The sequence below is a fragment of the Taudactylus pleione genome, unplaced genomic scaffold (assembly GCF_031769625.1).
Source record: "Taudactylus pleione unplaced genomic scaffold, aTauple2 ptg000383l, whole genome shotgun sequence".
Classification (NCBI taxonomy): domain Eukaryota; kingdom Metazoa; phylum Chordata; class Amphibia; order Anura; family Myobatrachidae; genus Taudactylus; species Taudactylus pleione.
This window is the reverse complement of record NW_028284784.1, coordinates 1044977-1059412: the sequence shown is the minus strand read 5'-3', so window position 1 is coordinate 1059412 and position 14436 is coordinate 1044977.

Here is a 14436-nt window from a genome sequence, read left to right as displayed (position 1 = left end):
CTAATGATGAGCACACTGTTCTGTATGATAGTACCGAGTATACACAGTGTATAGTGATAACACTGATGATGAACACACTGCTCTGTATGATAGTACTGGGTATACACAGTGTATAGTGATAACACTGATGATGAGCACACTGCTCTGTATGATAGTACTGAGTATACACAGTGTATAGTGATAACACTGATGATGAACACACTGCTCTGTATGATAGTACTGGGTATGCACAGGGTATAGTGATAACACTGATGATGAGCACACTGCTCTGTATGATAGTACTGAGTATACACAGTGTATAGTGATAACTCTGATGATGAACACACTGCTCTGTATGATAGTACTGAGTATACACAGTGTATAGTGATAACTCTGATGATGAACACACTGCTCTGTATGATAGTACAGGGTATGCACAGTGTATAGTGATAACACTAATGATGAGCACACTGTTCTGTATGATAGTACTGAGTATACACAGTGTATAGTGATAACACTGATGATGAGCACACTGCTCTGTATGATAGTACTGAGTATACACAGTGTATAGTGATAACACTGATGATGAACACACTGCCCTGTACGATAGTACTGAGTATACAGAGTGTATAGTGATAACACTGATGATGAACACACTGCTCTGTACGATAGTACTGAGTATACACAGTGTATAGTGATAACACTGATGATGAGCACACTGCTCTGTACGATAGTACTGAGTATACACAGAGTATAGTGATATCTCTGATGATGAACACACTGCTCTGTACGATAGTACTGAGTATACACAGTGTATAGTGATAACACTGATGATGAGCACACTGCTCTGTACGATAGTACTGAGTATACACAGTGTATAGTGATAACACTGAAGATGAACACACTGCTCTGTACGATAGTACTGGGTATGCACAGTGTATAGTGATAACACTGATGATGAGCACACTGCTCTGTATGATAGTACTGGGCATGCACAGTGTATAGTGATAACACTGATGATGAGCACACTGCTCTGTATGATAGTACTGAGTATACACAGAGTATAGTGATAACACTGATGATGAGCACACTGCTCTGTATGATAGTACTGGGCATGCACAGTGTATAGTGATAACACTGATGATGAGCACACTGCTCTGTATGATAGTACTGAGTATACACAGAGTATAGTGATAATTCTGATGATGAACACACTGCTCTGTATGATAGTACTGAGTATACACAGTGTATAGTGATAACACTGATGATGAGCACACTGCTCTGTATGATAGTACTGAGTATACAGAGTGTATAGTGATAACACTGATGATGAGCACACTGCTCTGTATGATAGTACTGAGTATACACAGTGTATAGTGATAACACTGATGATGAGCACACTGCTCTGTATGATAGTACTGAGTATACACAGTGTATAGTGATAACACTGATGATGAGCACACTGCTCTGTACGATAGTACTGAGTATGCACAGAGTATAGTGATAACACTGATGATGAACACACTGCTCTGTATGATAGTACTGAGTATACACAGTGTATAGTGATAACACTGATGATGAGCACACTGCTCTGTATGATAGTACTGGGTATGCACAGTGTATACTGATAACTCTGATGATGAGCACACTGCTCTGTATGATAGTACTGGGTATGCACAGTGTATAGTGATAACACTGATGATGAGCACACTGCTCTGTATGATAGTACTGAGTATACACAGTGTATAGTGATAACACTGATGATGAGAACACTGCTCTGTATGATAGTACTGAGTATACACAGTGTATAGTGATAACACTGATGATGAACACACTGCTCTGTATGATAGTACTGGGTATACACAGGGTATAGTGATAACACTGATGAGGAGCACACTGCTCTGTATGATAGTACTGAGTATACACAGTGTATATAGTGATAACTCTGATGATGAACACACTGCTCTGTAAGATAGTACTGAGTATACACAGGGTATAGTGATAACACTGATGATGAACACACTGCTCTGTATGATATTACTGAGTATACACAGTGTATAGTGATAACACTGATGATGAACACACTGCTCTGTATGATAGTACTGAGTATACACAGGGTATAGTGATAACACTGATGATGAACACACTGCTCTGTATGATATTACTGAGTATACACAGTGTATAGTGATAACACTGATGATGAACACACTGCTCTGTATGATAGTACTGAGTATACACAGTGTATATAGTGATAACTCTGATGATGAACACACTGCTCTGTAAGATAGTACTGGGTATACACAGGGTATAGTGATAACACTGATGATGAACACACTGCTCTGTATGATATTACTGAGTATACACAGAGTATAGTGATAACACTGATGATGAACACACTGCTCTGTATGATAGTACTGAGTATACACAGGGTATAGTGATAACACTGATGATGAACACACTGCTCTATATGATAGTACTGAGTATACACAGTGTATAGTGATAACACTGATGATGAACACACTGCTCTGTATGATAGTACTGAGTATACACTGGGTATAGTGATAACACTGATGATGAGCACACTGCTCTGTATGATAGTACTGGGTATACACAGGGTATAGTGATAACACTGATGATGAACACACTGCTCTGTATGATAGTACTGGGTATGCACAGTGTATAGTGATAACACTGATGATGAACACACTGCTCTGTATGATAGTACTGAGTATACACAGGGTATAGTGATAACACTGATGATGAACACACTGCTCTGTATGATATTACTGAGTATACACAGAGTATAGTGATAACACTGATGATGAACACACTGCTCTGTATGATAGTACTGGGTATACACAGTGTATATAGTGATAACTCTGATGGTGAACACACTGCTCTGTATGATATTACTGAGTTTACACAGTGTATATAGTGATAACTCTGATGATGAACACACTGCTCTGTATGATAGTACTGAGTATACACTGGGTATAGTGATAACACTGATGATGAGCACACTGCTCTGTATGATAGTACTGGGTATGCACAGGGTATAGTGATAACACTGATGATGAACACACTGCTCTGTATGATATTACTGAGTATACACAGTGTATAGTGATAACACTGATGATGAGCACACTGCTATGTATGATATTACTGGGTATGCACAGGGTATAGTGATAACACTGATGATGAACACACTGCTCTGTATGATATTACTGAGTATACACAGTGTATAGTGATAACACTGATGGTGAACACACTGCTCTGTATGATAGTACTGAGTATGCACAGGGTATAGTGATAACACTGATGATGAGCACACTGCTATGTATGATATTACTGAGTATACACAGTGTATAGTGATAACACTGATGATGAGCACACTGCTCTGTATGATAGTACTGAGTATACACAGTGTATAGTGATAACACTGATGATGAACACACTGCTCTGTATGATAGTACTGAGTATACACAGTGTATAGTGATAACACTGATGGTGAACACACTGCTCTGTATGATAGTACTGAGTATACACAGTGTATAGTGATAACACTGATTGTAGATACACTGCTCTGTATGATATTACTGAGTATACACAGTGTATAGTGATAACACTGATGATGAGCACACTGCTCTGTATGATAGTACTGAGTATACACAGTGTATAGTGATAACACTGATGATGAACACACTGCTCTGTATGATAGTACTGAGTATACACAGTGTATAGTGATAACACTGATGATGAACACACTGCTCTGTATGATAGTACTGAGTATACACAGTGTATAGTGATAACACTGATGATGAACACACTGCTCTGTATGATAGTACTGAGTATGCACAGTGTATAGTGATAACACTGATGATGAGCACACTGCTCTGTATGATAGTACTGAGTATACACAGTGTATAGTGATAACACTGATGATGAGCACACTGCTCTGTATGATAGTACTGGGTATGCACAGTGTATAGTGATAACACTGATGGTGAGCACACTGCTCTGTATGATAGTACTGGGTATGCACAGTGTATAGTGATAACACTGATGATGAGCACACTGCTCTGTATGATAGTACTGAGTATACACAGTGTATAGTGATAACACTGATGAAGAACACACTGCTCTGTATGATAGTACTGAGTATGCACAGGGTATAGTGATAACACTGATGATGAGCACACTGCTCTGTATGATAGTACTGGGTATAGACAGTGTATAGTGATAACACTGATGATGAGCACACTGCTCTGTATGCTAGTACTGAGTATACAGAGTGTATAGTGATAACACTGATGATGAACACACTGCTCTGTATGATAGTACTGAGTATACACAGTGTATAGTGATAAGAGAAACCGAAAGATTGCATAAGAAAAGAGGTGTTTTAAACCTCTAGGATGGGGGCAGGCATGTATGGAAATTACTTGTGGGAGTTAGCCTATGGCAAGCAGGGGCGGGTTTGTAATAGGAACATTATATAATGGGATAAAAGTGTGGGCCAAAGCCTCTTTGTTCCAGATTCCTCCAGGACAGGGAAGTGCATTTTGTCAGTTGTCATTTTCCTTAATAAAACTCTCTTAGTGCTTCTCCTTCTTCTCTTCTTCTCTCCTCCTTTTCCTTATTGTATTTAGTCTCTTTTCATTTACTTCATATCATTGCTTTTACTTTTCCTTTCTGTCCTCAATCAGTGTCTTTTCTGATTTCTTGTTCTGCTGGGGGTGGGTGTAGCTATGTCCTGCCTAGTAATGAGCCTCCCCAGACCCTGGTCCCTGGCTCCACAGTGCCCCCATGTTATTAGGAGCTGCAGGTGTGGTTCCCCTATTGATAGTTCTATCCCCCCTCAGGCTGCTGCAGCAGCTTTGTGGAAGGTGTGCCAGTGCGGGGGAGGGGTGCTTCCCTTTAGTCCTTAATGCCCCTGGTCAATATCATCTTTGTGGCTGCAATGGCCAGCACCATAGGCAAATGCAGGAGGGGTTTATGAGTGCCTTGACTGAACCCCCCCCCCCCTCAGCCCACACCATGATGACTACAATAGAAATAGCATATAATACTAAAGTTGCATGTTTTTTTAGGATCCCCTCAGTGTCACAAATGAAATAACTAGCACTACAGTCCCTGTTGATCTTTTAAATGTGTCAGCCAGTAGAAAAAGTTAAAAAGCCAGTAATGAATATTGTTGTGCACCAACTAGATCTGGAAAACATGCACTGTACGGGGTGCACTGATATGGATCACCTATTGGATCAATTATTAATACTGGATAATACACCATCCAGTACATAAGGGGACCAATCTGTGCATCTATGTCCAGGACAGAGCATGGTTTCTTTTTCTGCCCTCTCCCAGATTCCCCAACTTGCTCATATGATCTGTAAAGGAGCCGGCACATGAAATAAAAAGATTCAGCTCAGACAGGATGGCCCTACTTCTACATATAATTACTTACTGTGTTTGTTGGTCCTGTATATGCCAGAATTATATCATTCAGTACATTCGTATGATGTATTTTATAGATGGTCTAAGTGCTGATTATGGCTCTTAATGGTAGAAAACAGTTGCAGCAAACAGTGTCAGTATTATGCTGGGCATTGAGGTATCATTGGGGGAATAGAATGCTTTAGTGATGCGTTATCTGACAGTAAGGGGTAATGGCTTTGACACTGCTTTATTTATCTATAGCACCTAAGATCTAGCTTTTATCTCCTTTGAATCATTATTATCAGCCAATAGAGGAGATTGTATTATATACTGTATTCTGAGCATTTAACTTACAAAATAGACAGAATACATGTGCTACAGTGAATTTCTACAGGGTGCACAGCTTATTATTGCAATCACTGCCCCAAGCAGCTATCACCGGGAAGCTCCATTCTCAGCTATGCTCCTACTTCCACAAATATACATTGCTGGAGGTCACGCAGCCTTCGCGTCCTGCCTATGAGGGGTACAACGCGTGCAAAGCAGCTACTTCAGTTCGTCAGGGCTAACAGCAGGCGTCTGGGGAAAATGCTTCGCCTTTAATAATTCCACATTAAAATGTCGTTTTCGTCACCTTTGCTTGCGATGTGGTGGCAATCACCCAGTTGCCAAGTGTTTCAAGGGGGGTGCCCAGCAGCAGCCTGCACAGCCAGCAAAAGGCACAAGTGCTAAGTAAAGTTCCATCCCCTGTCCGTGTCACAGCGATAGCAAAATGGTTGAGTTGGTACCCGGTTCTGCAGGACGCAGAATTTTCGTTAAAAGGCTTCAGTTTTGGTTTTCGTTTACCTATTTGCAGGGATGTCGACACATATTCGCCTAGAAATTTGAAGTCTGCCTTTGAATTGCCTCACATTCTTAGGGAAAAAGTGGCTGGCGAGGTTAGCGCAGGCGCATTGCTGGGCCTTTTGCAGAACCCCCATTAGGGATCTTGTGAACTCCCCGGTGGGAGTGGTTCCCAAGAAAATTCCAGGAAAATAAGGGCTCATGCAACATCTGTCTTATCCGCCAGGCTCGTCAGTAAATTATGCCATACCAGTTGAGGTTTCCTCGGTGGTGTACCAGTCTTTTGATGATGCTTTGGACGTCATTAGGTGTTATGGTCCGGGTGCACTGATGGCTAAGATAGATGTTGAGTCAGCTTTTCATCTACTTCCTTTGCACCCAGAGTCATTCCAGTTTATGGGTTTTTAGTTTGGACAATGGATATTGCATAGACAAATGCTTGCCTATGGGGTGTTCTGTGTCCTGTGCGTTTTTCGAGCATTTTAGCACCTTCCTACACTGGTGCGCGGAATTTATTTATTTAATTTTTGCGGTAGTCATGGAATAGCCCACTATCTCGATGACTTTCTGTGTGTCGGCCCTTCCGGTTCAGGCAGATGCAGTTATCTTTTGTTTTCTTTACGAGCGCTGTTTTTTCATTTGGAGTTCCCGTTGCTGTGGACAAAATGGAGGGCCCTTCCCTTGTCATTCCTGGGTATCGAGATCTGTACCTCGGTGGGTTCTTGTCGCATTCCTCTCGATAAGCCTGTCAAGTAATGCCATAGCGGAATGCACGGCTTCCAGTAGAATTACCCTGCGGCAGGCGCAATCCCTCCTGGGCCTGTAAAGTAATTCCAATGGGCAGAGCTTTTTCACGTAAATTGGAAAGGGCCACGGCTGGTGTCACTAACCGAGACATTTGCTACGTTTATCCTCAGAGATTAAGCAGGACCTCTCTGTCTGGGTCTCGTTTCTTTGGGATTTTAATGGCGTTCGGTTGTGGATGTCTCCAGCCGCTGACAATTTGCAGCTGCAGCTGTTCACCGACGCAGCAGGCACCACGGGGTTCGGATGTTACCTTGATGGCTCCTGGTGCATTGGCCGTTGGCTGGAAGAATGGGTGGGAAAGGGTTTGACTAAGGACTTACTCCTTCTCAAACTCTTTCCCATAATGGTTTCCTTGGAAATCTGGAGGGAATGGTTACGCAATCGCAGCATCATTATCAGGTGTGACAACCTGGGCATGGTCCATGCGATACAATCAGCAACATGCGGCTTCCCTGCTGGTTTTGCGCTTGCTAGCGCAGCTGTGCTCACATGTTTGCGCTGTAACATCATGTTTAAGGCAAGACACGTTCCTGGGGTGGAGAATGAGATAGACGATGCGTTATCACGTTTCCAGTGGGCTAGGTCCCGATCTGTGGCCCCTGGTGCTGACGTTGTGCTTTGCCCCTCTTATGTTTGGCAGGTGATCGAGTCGGCATGGAGGGCTAAGCAGAACAGTCTTTAGCCCCCTCCACGTTGCGAGCATATCGGCAGGCATGGAATGAATGGGAAGATTATTCCCGTAGCAGCAAACAGGCAGGTAAGAGTCAGCATCGTTCGATGCTTTCTTTTATTTGGAGTCTCCGTTTGGCTGGCAGATCCAGGGCTTCTGTTGCGCGCTCTTTGGGGGGCATTGCATTTTATTGTAAATTGAAGGGCCAACCTGACTTTACTAAAAGTTTTCTGATAGTGAAGGCTTTAAAGGGTTGGGCACGGGTCTCCCGGCCAGTAGCTGACCGTAGGAGACCTGTGGACGCTCATCTGCTTCCGGCAGTATTAGGGGCGGTTCTCGGAGTGGCTCTTACTGCGTATGAGGCGGTCCTGATTCAAGTGGTGTTTTCGGAGGCTTTTCACGGCACCTTGAGGGTATCGGAGCTGGTGGCATCATCCAAATAGGTTGATGCCGCCATGCTCCTCTCGGATATCCTGGTCAGTGAGAGGTCTGTTCTCTGTAGGATTCGGCAGTCGAAGACCGACCAGACTGGTAGGGGTAGGTGGATCTCATTGGGTCCATCTAGGGACGAACAGATCTGCCCCGTGGCACTAGCTATGCGGTATGAGTTATTGCGGCCGGATGTTCCTGGTTCATGACTCATGCATATGGACAGGACTCCGCTTACCAAATACCAGTTTGGTTGGTTTTTGAAGAGGTGTGTATCAGTTTTAGGCCTCCCGCCTCAAGATTTTGGTACACACTCGTTTCTGATCGGAGCCGCAACTTCGGCGGCAGCTGCGGGTTTCTCGGCATCAGAAATTAAGGCCCTAGGACATTTTAAATCGGATAGTTATAAAGGTTATATTCGACCTAGGCATGAAAGCCCTTTGTTTAAAGTCATTTCACAGTCTGTTCCGGTTACGTTTATATTTTATGCTTGCCTGGTTTTTGTCTTGTCTCATGTACTGTCCTGTCTTGTCTGTTACCCCTGTCCGTCCTACTCGGGATTAGCTACTCGCCATTGCTGGCAATGGGAGTCTTGAGGGATTTTACAATTTTTACCTGAACTGACGGATTCAATTCGGCTATTCTCAATCATTTAATTAGGCCATAGTCCATCCCTCAGCAGGTTTTTATTTTACCTCTTGCCGAGTTCACCTGTTTTTTCCCAATTCCCCCCCACCCATTCTTCCCCTTTGTGTCTTCTGTTTGTCTCAGCCACTTCAAATAGTAAAGTCGGCGACCAATAGAAAATTTTTCTTTTTGGCAGATACTCACTTATGTTCTATCAGATCCCACTAATACACCATAAAATTTTATTGTTTTATGACAATTACTAATTTTTTATTTACTGCTTTCCTCCACCTTTAGGATTGCTCTTTGACACGCAGGAAATTTGGGTTATAGGCCACTCATATATTTTCTGGGCTGCTAGGTTTGAGTTCAGATCAAGCTCCAATTTTTGAATATTCAGCTAGGGTCCGTTGGATAGGTTCCAGAGGTATGAGATGGCATTCCTTTTGTCCTAAACTGTTAGAGTATGCAAGGCTTTTTGGTAGGCCACGTATTTTGGTGGCTTATTTAGGAGGCAACGACTTAGGGCAGAGGTCCACTGTAGAATTACGAGTTGATATTGTCAACGATTTGGCGAGGGTGCTATTGGCCTGGCCCTTGTGTAAATTAATTTGGTCTTGCATTGTACCTCGACAGGTCTGGCGTGGGGTTAGGAGTTTTCCTACTAATGACGAAGCTAGGAAGAAACTTAATTTCGCAGTTGCCAAATTTGTGATGGCCAATTATGGCCGTTTCATTTACCATAATAACATTCAATTTCGATTTAGTTATATGTATAGACCTGATGGAGTTCATTTAACAGAGGAGGGTGTGTCATTGTTTATTGGGGATCTTTTTGAGGAGTTGGTGTTATTGGGGTAGTACTTGGTATGGTGGCGGTGCGGCGGTTCTATAAGCTGAACCTTGCTGTGGCGGGAAAGAACGGCAGGCCGCCAGTCCGGGTGCAATTATGATTTAAGGGCGCTCCCTTCGTTGACTGGTAGTTGGCTGTACCAACCTAACGGGGGGCAGTATCACCACCTAAACGGGTGGGAAGTCAAGATGGGGGTGAGCGTTACCTTTTGTTGATGATATGAGTTACATGGTTATGTGTATGCACTCTGGGCGATCTACGCCTGCTATGCCTTTTGTTGTTTGTGTGTGGGCATAGCAGATCTGGCTGATTTCTGGCCGTCCTTTCTTTGCCACCATACATCCTTAAATAAATAATAATTATTATTGCTCCAATAAATCGCCATCAAGTTATCTGCCAAATCCACGTCTCAGTGTCTTTATTTTATGTTAGTATGATAAGTGGTTTGCACACATGACAACACCTCATCCGATAGAAGGTTTAGAGAAACCGAAAGATTGCATAAGAAAAGAGGTGTTTTAAACCTCTAGGATGGGGGCAGGCATGTATGCAAATTACTTGTGGGAGTTAGCCTATGGCAAGCAGGGGCGGGTTTGTAACAGGAACATTATATAGTGGGATAAAAGTGTGGGCCAAAGCCTCTTTGTTCCAGATTCCCCACCCTCCCTCCCCTATAAATTTTGGTATGTTGTGGGTTTGGTTTTGGGTGGCGGGAAAGAACGGCAGGTCGCCAGTCCGGGTGCAATTATGATTTAAGGGCGCTCCCTTCGTTGACTGGTAGTTGGCTGTACCAACCTAACGGGGGGCAGTATCACCACCTAAACGGGTGGGAAGTCAAGATGGGGGTGAGCGTTACCTTTTGTTGATGATATGAGTTACATGGTTATGTGTATGCACTCTGGGCGATCTACGCCTGCTATGCCTTTTGTTGTTTGTGTGTGGGCATAGCAGATCTGGCTGATTTCTGGCCGTCCTTTCTTTGCCACCATACATCCTTAAATAAATAATAATTATTATTGCTCCAATAAATCGCCATCAAGTTATCTGCCAAATCCACGTCTCAGTGTCTTTATTTTATGTTAGTATGATAAGAGGTTTGCACACATGACAACACATCATCCGATAGAAGGTTTACACTGATGATGAGCACACTGCTCTGTATGATAGTACTGGGTATGCACAGGGTATAGTGATATCACTGATGATGAGCACACTGCTCTGTATGATAGTACTGAGTATGCACAGAGTATAGTGATAACACTGATGATGAGCACACTGCTCTGTATGATATTACTGAGTATACACAGTGTATAGTGATAACACTGAAGATGAACACACTGCTCTGTATGATAGTACTGAGTATGCACAGAGTATAGTGATAACACTGATGATGAGCACACTGCTCTGTATGATATTACTGAGTATACACAGTGTATAGTGATAACACTGAAGATGAACACACTGCTCTGTATGATAGTACTGAGTATACACAGTGTATAGTGATAACACTGATGATGAGCACACTGCTCTGTATGATATTACTGAGTATACACAGTGTATAGTGATAACACTGAAGATGAACACACTGCTCTGTATGATAGTACTGAGTATGCACAGAGTATAGTGATAACACTGATGATGAGCACACTGCTCTGTATGATATTACTGGGTATACACAGTGTATAGTGATAACACTGATGATGAGCACACTGCTCTGTATGATAGTACTGAGTATACACAGTGTATAGTGATAACACTGATGATGAGCACACTGCTCTGTATGATATTACTGAGTATACACAGTGTATAGTGATAACACTGATGATGAACACACTGCTCTGTATGATAGTACTGAGTATACACAGTGTATAGTGATAACACTGATGATGAACACACTGCTCTGTATGATAGTACTGAGTATACACAGTGTATAGTGATAACACTGATGATGAGCACACTGCTCTGTATGATAGTACTGAGTATGCACAGAGTATACTGATGACACTGATGATGAGCACACTGCTCTGTATGATATTACTGAGTATACACAGTGTATAGTGATAACACTGAAGATGAACACACTGCTCTGTATGATAGTACTGAGTATACACAGTGTATAGTGATAACACTGATGATGAGCACACTGCTCTGTATGATAGTACTGAGTATGCACAGAGTATACTGATGACACTGATGATGAGCACACTGCTCTGTATGATATTACTGAGTATACACAGTGTATAGTGATAACACTGAAGATGAACACACTGCTCTGTATGATAGTACTGAGTATACACAGTGTATAGTAGGGGTGTGCACTGGCCACTTTTCGTGTTTTGTGTTTTGGTTTTGGATCTGGATCTTTCTTCGTGTTTTGGATCTGGATTGGTTTTGCCAAAACCACCCTTCCGTGTTTTGGGTTCTGGGTTTTGTGTTTTGGATCTGTATTTTTTTGAAAAAAAGCATAAAAACAGCTAAAATCACAGAATTTGTAGGTTTTTCTGCTCCTATGCTATTATTAACCTCAATAACCTTAATTTCCACTCATTTCCAGTCTATTCTGAACACCTCACACCTCACAATAGTGTTTTTATGTCCAAAAGGTTGCACCGAGGTAGCTGGATGACTATGCTAAGCGACACGAGTGGGCGGCACAAACATGTGACCCATCTAGGAGTGACACTGCAGTGGCAGACAGGATGGCAGTTAGAAAAACTAGGCCCCAAACTGTACATAATGCAAAGAAAAAAAGAGGTGCAAGATGGAATTGTCCTTGGGCCCTCCCACCCACCCTTATGTTGTATAAACAGGACATGCACACTTTAACAAATCAATCATTTCAGCGCCAGGGTCTGCCACACAACTGTGGCTGAAATGATTGGTTCGTTTGGGCCCCCACAAAACAAGCTGGCAATTAATGTGTCCCTGCACAAACTGGCTCTACGGAGGCAAGATGTCATCCTCATCCTCCTCATCCACCGATTCCTCACCCTCTTCAGTGTGTACATCCTCATCCTCACAAAGTATTAACTCGTCCCCACTTGAATCCACCACCACAGGTCCCTCTGTACGTTCTGGAGGCTGGTCTCCCTGGAAGAGCTGATAATTCATTTTGATGAACATCATCTTCTCCACATTCTGTGGAAGCAACCTCCTACGCCTTTCGCTGACAAGGTTCCCGGCTGCACTAAACACTCTTTCGGAGTACACACTGGAGGGGGGGCAACTCAGGTAAAATAGAGCCAGCTTGTACAGGGGCCTCCAAATTGCCTCTTTTTCCTGCCAGTACAGGTATGGACTGTCTGACATGCCTACTTGGATGCTGTCACCGATGTAATCCTCCACCATTCTGTCAATGGTGACAGTATCATATGCAGTGACAGTAGACATGTCAGAAATTGTTGCCAGGTCCTTCAGTCCGGACCAGATGTCCAAACTTGGTCCTGCCTGCCCTGCATCACCGCCAGCGGGTTGCTTAGGATACCTAAGTTTTTTCCTGGCAGCCCCAGTTGCGGGAGAAAATGAAGAAGGAGCCGTTGACGTGTCACGTTCCGCTTCAGCTGACAGTGTGTTCACCAGCAGGTCTTTGCACCTCTGCAGGCTTGTGTCGGCCGGAAAGAGAGACACCACATAGGCTTTAAACCTAGGATCGAGCACGGTGGCCAAAATGTAGTGGTCTGATTTCAACAGATTGACCACCCTGGAATCCTGGCAAAGCGAATGAAGGGCTTCATCCACAAGTCCCACATGCCGAGCGGAATCGCTCCGTCTTAGCTCCTCCTTCACTTTCTCCAGCTGCTTCTGCAAAAGCCTGATGAGGGGAATGACCTGACTCAAGCTGGCAGTGTCTGAACTGACTTCACGTGTGGCAAGTTCGAAGGGCTGAAGAACCTTGCACAACACGGAAATCATTCTCCACTGCGCTTGAGTCAGGTGCATACCCCCTCCTTTGCCTATGTCATAGGTGGATGTATAGGCTTGTATGGCCTTTTGCTGCTCCTCCATCCTCTGAAGCATATAGAGGGTTGAGTTCCACCGCTTCACAACCTCTTGCTTCAGGTGATGGCGGGGCAGGTTCAAGAGTGTTTGCTGGCGCTCCAGTCTTCGGCACGCAGTCGCTGAATGGCGAAAGTGGCCAGAAATTTTTCGGGCCACCCAAAGCGTCTCCTGCACGCCCCTGTCGCTTTTCAGAAAATTCTGCACCACCAAGTTTATTGTGTGAGCAAAACATGGGAAGTGCTGGAATTTGCCCAGATGTAATGCCCGCACAATATTGGTGGCGTTGTCAGATATCACAAATCCCCAGGAGAGTCTAAGTGGGGTAAGCCACTGGGCGATGATTTCCCTCAGTTTCTCTAAGAGGTTGTCGGCGGTGTGCCTCTTACTGAAACCGGTGATACACAGCGTAGCCTGCCTTGTAACGAGCTGGCGTTTCTGAGATGCTGCTACTGGTGACGCTGCTGCTGTTGCTGCGTAAGGTGATACATCTACCCAGTGGGCTGTCACAGTCATATAGTCCTTAGTCTGCCCTGTTCCACTTGTCCACATGTCCGTGGTTAAGTGGACATTGTGTACAACGGCATTTTTCAGGACACTGAGGACACTTTTTCTGACGTTTCTGTACAGTCTCGGTATCGCCTGCCTAGTGAAGTGGAATCTAGACGGGATTTGGAACCGGGGACACACTACCTCCATCAATTGTCTAAATCCCACTGCACTAATGGCGGATACCGGACGCACGTCTAACACCAACATAGCAGTCAAGGCCTCAGTTATACGTTTTGCTTCAGGA